General features: G+C 42.8%; 1 pseudogene; it reads left to right on the plus strand.

Moving 5' to 3' along the window:
• Window positions 1-1,013: 1,013 nt before the first annotated feature.
• Window positions 1,014-1,550, plus strand: LOC140202182 (transcription initiation factor IIA subunit 2 pseudogene; annotated as a pseudogene).
• Window positions 1,551-5,942: the final 4,392 nt, after the last annotated feature.

The following is a 5,942-nucleotide window of genomic DNA, read 5'->3' on the forward strand; positions in this document are numbered from 1 at the left end:
CTCTTCCCTTGCCTCGTGGAGCAGCCTGGGGAATATTCCATCAGGCCCCGGGGACTTATCCGTCCTAATGTATGTTAACAACTCCAACATCTCCTCTCCCTTAATATCAACATGCTCCAGAACATCAACCTCATTCATATTGTCGTCACCATCATCAAGTTCCCTCTCATTGGTGAATACCGAAGAGAAGTATTCATTGAGGGCCTCGCTCACTTCCACTGCCTCCAGGCACATCTTCCCACCTTTATCTCTAATCGGTCCTACCTTCACTCCTGTCATCCTTTTTTTCTTCACATAATTGAAGAATGCCTTGGGGTTTTCCTTTACCCTATTCGCCAAGGCCTTCGCATGCCCCCTTCTTGGTCTTCTCAGCCCCTTCTTAAGCTCCTTTCTTGCTTCCCTATATTCCTAAATAGACCCATCTGATCCTTGCCTCCTAAACCTCATGTATGCTGCCTTCTTCCACCTGACTAGATTTTCCACCTCACTTGTCACCCATGGTTCCTTCACCCTACCATTCTTTATCTTCCTCACCGGGACAAATTTATCCCTAACATCCTGCAAGAGATCTCTAAACATCGACCACATGTCCGTAGTAATTGGGATGATGTGAATTGGGATGATGTTTTTCCCTGCAAAAACATCATCCCAATTCACACCCGCAAGTTCTAGGCTTATAGCCTCATAATTTGCCCTTCCCCAATTAAAAATTTTCCTGTTCTCTCTGATTCTATCTTTTTCCGTGATAATGCTAAAGACCGGGGAGCGGTGGTCACTGTCGCCCAGATGCTCACCCACTGAGAGATCTGTGACCTGACCCGGTTCATTACCTAGTACTAGATCTAGTATGGCATTCCCCCGGTCGGCCTGTCCACATACTGTGACAGGAATCCGTCCTGGACACACTTAACAAACTCTGCCCCATCTAAACCCCTGGAACTAATCAGGTGCCAATCAATATTAGGGAAGTTAAAGTCACCCATGATAGGTGCAGGGTTGCAGGGCGGAGCTGATCAGTACGTGCCTGCGCAGTGTTGCTGGGCAGCCATGATGGCGTATCAGCTGTACCGGAACACGACGCTGGGAAACAGTCTGCAGGAGAGCCTGGACGAGCTGATCCAGTCCCAGCAGATCAGCCCTCAACTGGCTCTCCAGGTCCTGTTACAGTTTGACAAAGCAATCAACAATGCCTTGGCACAGAGAGTGCGCAATCGAGTCAACTTCAGGGGCTCTTTGAACACATACAGATTCTGTGATAATCTATGGACATTTGTTCTGAATGATGTGGAATTCCGAGAAGTTACTGAACTCGTCAAAGTGGATAAAGTGAAGATTGTAGCTTGCGATGGCAAAAATACTGGTTCGAATGCTGCAGAATGATTTGTCACCAGTGAAGGCCTTTTGCTGAAGCAGCATCCAGACCAGATGTATTGTGATTGATTCAGATGCTTTGGACAGCAGTTGCCGATCTCTAACTGCTTCAAGGAACAAATAAAGGGGTACAAGTGTATCCCCAGGATGTACAATATCAGTGAGAATGTTACTTTTTATAGACAGTGTAACTTTTTTATGTTTGAAAGATGAATCTGTAATAAAGTTTTATGTAACTTTTCTTTGCTCAAAAAAAGGGGAAAAAAAAAGTCACCCATGATAACAAACCTGTTATCTTTGCACCTTTCCAAAATCTGCCTCCCAATCTGCTCCTCTGTATCTCTGCTGCTACTAGGGGGCCTATAGAATACCCCCAAGATAGTAATTGCTCCCTTCCTGTTCCTGATTTCCACCCATACTGACTCAAAAGAGGATCCTGTTACAATACCTATCCTTTCTGTAGCTGTAATAGTATCCCTGACCAGTAATGCCACCCCTCCTCCCCCTTTTCTGCCCTCTCTATCCCTTTTAAAGCACTGAAATCCAGGAATATTGAGAATCCATTCCTGCCCTGGTGCCAGCCAAGTCTCTATAATGGCCACTACATAATAATTCCATGTATGTATCCAAGCTCTCAGTTCATCACCTTTGTTCCTGATGCTTCTTGCATTGAGGTACACACACTTCAGCCCTTCTACCTTACTACCTTTACACCGTTTATTCTACTTCTCTTTCCTCAAAGCCTCTCTATATGTTAGATCTGGCTTTACTCCATGCACTTCTTTCACTTCTCTATCGATCTGGGTCCCATTCCCCCTGCAAATTAGTTTAAACCCTCCCGAACCATGCCAGCGAACATGGTGCTGTCTTTTTGAGGCATGGCTTTTTGAAGATGCCCTGGTTGCTGGGGAGGCTAGTGCCCATGATGGAGTTGGCTGAGTTTGCAACTTTCTGCTGCTTTTTCTGATCCTACGCAGAGGCCCCAGACCATGACTGATGTATATCCAACGGTTGTACAACCAGTTAGAATGCTCTCCATGGTACATCTGTAGAAATTTGCTAGAATCTTTTCTGAGAATATTGCCGCCATCTTGCCTCCTTTGTAACTGCATCACTATTGATAGATCCTCAAAGATGCTGACACCCAGGGACTTGAAACTGCTCACCCTTTCCAGTGCTGATCCTTTGATGAAGACTAATATGTGTTCCCTCGACTTCCTCTTTGCTGAAGTCCACAATCAATTCCTTGGTCTTACTGGCATTGTGTGAAAGGTTGTTGCAACACCACTTAAATAGTTGAGGTTTCTCACTCCTGTATGCCTTTTAGTCGCCACCTAATATTCTGCCAACAGTAGTTGTGTCATTGGCAAACTTATAAATGGTGTTTGAGCTGTGGCTAGCCACATAGTCATGGGTGTAGTGTAGAGCAGTGGGCCAAGCACTCATCCTTGACCTGCGCCAGTGTTGATTGTCAGCGAGCAGAGGGTTTTATTTCCAATCCGCACTGTCTGTGGTACAGAGACGCAGGTTTTGGAGGTTGTTGATTGGTACTGAGGGAATGATAGTGTTGCACAGTGAGCTGTAGTCAATAAACAGCAGCCTGACGTAAGCGTTACCATTGTCAAGGTGATCCAAGACCGAGTGGAGAGCCAGTGAGGTTGCATCTGCTGCAGACCTCTTGTGACCTTTTCTCCTTGGAGCGACAGAGGATGAGAGGTGACCTGATAGAGGTGTATAAGATGATAAGAGGCATTGATTGTGTGGATAGTCAGAGGCTTTTTCCCAGGGCCGAAATGGCTAGCATGAGAGGGCACAGTTTTAAGATGCTTGGAAGCAGGTACAGAGGAGATGTCAGGGGTAAGTTTTTACGTGGAGAGTGGTGAGTGCGTGGAATGGGCTGCCGGCTACAGTGGCGGAGGCGGATACAATAGGGTCTTTTAAGAGACTTTTGGATAAGTACATGGAGCTTAGAAAAATAGGGGGCCATGGGTAACCCTAGGTAGTTTCTAAAGTAAGTACATGTTTGGCACAGCTTTGTGGCTGAAGGGCCTGTATTGTGTTGTAAGTTTTCTATGTTTCTATGTGGCGAATTGCCTTCATGAGCTAAATCCATTTGCCTGCATTTGTCCCATATCCCCCTACATCTTTTATATCCATGAAACATGTCCCAGTGTCTTTTAAACATTGTAATAATACCGACCTCTGGCAGTTCATTCCATAACTCACTACCTTTTGCATAAAAAAGATGCCACTGAGAGGTTTTGGCAGTGGGCGGAGGTCAAGGTCAAGGTCTGGTGAGGAACTTTTTAAATGTGGATCGATACCTGAAAGAAGCCGAGTCAATGCTTCTTGATGAAGAAATGGATTTATACTGAAATGGGGAAGTGATTGAGGTTAGAATCCTTGCCCAAGTGAACATGGTCATTTTCCTTATATGATTTAAGTCAGTTCTGGCGATGGGACAAGTGTGTTCACTTTCTTCATTTAACTAGATCAGATTCAGGTTTACTATCACTGACTCATCGAGCGTGACTTTTGTTGTTTTTCGGGAGGGTAATACAGCTAAAAATTACAAAATAAATCAATAGTGCCAAAACGGAAGAATCAGTTCATGGGCTGTTCAGAAATCTGAAGAGGGAAGGGAAGCTCTCACATTTTAAATACAAACTTTAGGAGAGGGGAAAGCAACCTGGGCCATTTGTCAAGTATCAGCTGTTCTTTCAGTTAAAATTGTCTATGCCTTGACGGGGCATTGATTAGTATGGACAGGGAACTTTAAAGACGGTAGGTGTGCCAGTCTGTGCAAATGGTCAGTGATGACCAGCCCGCTGCGCAATCTGAGTCCAAAATGAACTTTACTGATGGAATCAGTGCTGGAAAACATGTCTGAAGCCAAAAAAAAAAGAGAAAAAGATGCCCCTTTTAAACCTTGCCCCTCTCACTCCAAACCTAAGCTCCTTGTTTTACACACACCAGCAATTTCTTCCTTGCTTCCCATGACATCGGCCATTTGACACACTTGGTCAAACCCCAGGGATTTATCTGTCTTTCTTTATGCATCTCAAGGCCAGCAATACCTTCAGTTTCATAATATTAATATGCTTCTGGACAGTAATATTCTTATCTCTTAACTCCCTAGCTTCCATGACCTTCTTCACAGTAAATACAGATGAAAAGTATTCTTTTAAGACATCGCTCATTGCCTGGGGCTCCATGCATTACTGAATTGTGAGGACATAAAGAATCTGAAAAGGGATGTGAGTGGGGGATGGGTGGAGGGGACTTTGTTCACAAATCACTGGAAGATAACATGCAAGTGTAACATGTAGAAACAAAATGATTCTCTTTGGTAGGAAGATTGAAAAAAGGAATTAATTAGAGGGGGTTTACAGGAAGTCAGGAAACTGTGGTAGAGAGAGCTTTGGGTGTCAACATAAATGAGATGCATACATATAGCATGCAAATACAGAAAATAATTGGGAATAAAAATGGGATGTTTTGGAGAAACCGGAACCAAGGGGCATAGTTTCAGCATAACGGGGCTATCCGTTTAAGTCAGGCTGAAGGTTTTCTCTCTCATAGAAGTTCATCTTTGGCATTGTGTAAGCTAAGTTATTGAATATATTCATGGCTGAAGGAGACATGTTTTTGAGATGCTGATGAACAGGTAAGAAAGTGAATTGAGGCCAAGACTGGTTCAGCCATGGTTTTATTGAATATCACACAAGCATGAAAGGCTGTATGGTCTACACCAGCTCCTATTATTTAGTTCACTTGCATTTCCAAAATTTAGTTCTACTGATTTGAATGGAACAGAATTTCAGATGCAAGTAAAACGTGCATAGTTATTTCTATGCACAAATTTCTACCGCAGTAACTGATGTAGAAAAGACTAAATCAAAATACTGTTTGAAATTAAATTATAGAAGTGGGATAAAGAGACACAAGTACAAAGGGATGTCATTAAATTCGTGTTAGTTCCAGATATCAAAGGATTTGGAGTTTAGATACAGATCAACTGTGTTCTAACTGGATGATCGAGAGTCTTTAAGGACTGCATTGCCTTTTCCTGTTGCTGGGTTCCAACTAATAGGCGACTTTAAGACTGATCTCAGGATCATGCTGATTTGTGCTGAGTGCTTGAGGCTAAGGTTCCTGGAATGCTACTTAATAGACAGATAGATGTGGGTTCAGGAGGTGTGTAGAGGTGTCTGAGTGGATGAATTAAGAACAACATATCACATCCATAAGTACCTTTTGATCCTCGTTCAATTTGCAGCCATCAAAAATATTTTTTCTACATTCATTCTTTGAGTTGAGAAATAAGGTAGCTTAGTTCATCATTCTGTGATTTTTAACTGCAAATTTAGAAATGCTATTTATTTCTTCTTTCCTAAGTTTGGCAACTCTCCATAGGCACATTTTTTAAGCAGAAAAAATTAATATACTATTGAAAGCATTTTGTAAGTTAAAAAGTCGGAAATGCAATTCTCCAATTTTAGTCCAAACTAGGATGCACTATTACCATCTGCGTAGTCAGAAACATTATACAATATAATTAGGACATCCTT

The sequence above is a fragment of the Mobula birostris genome, chromosome 8 (genome assembly GCF_030028105.1).
Source record: "Mobula birostris isolate sMobBir1 chromosome 8, sMobBir1.hap1, whole genome shotgun sequence".
Taxonomy (NCBI): Eukaryota; Metazoa; Chordata; class Chondrichthyes; order Myliobatiformes; family Myliobatidae; genus Mobula; species Mobula birostris.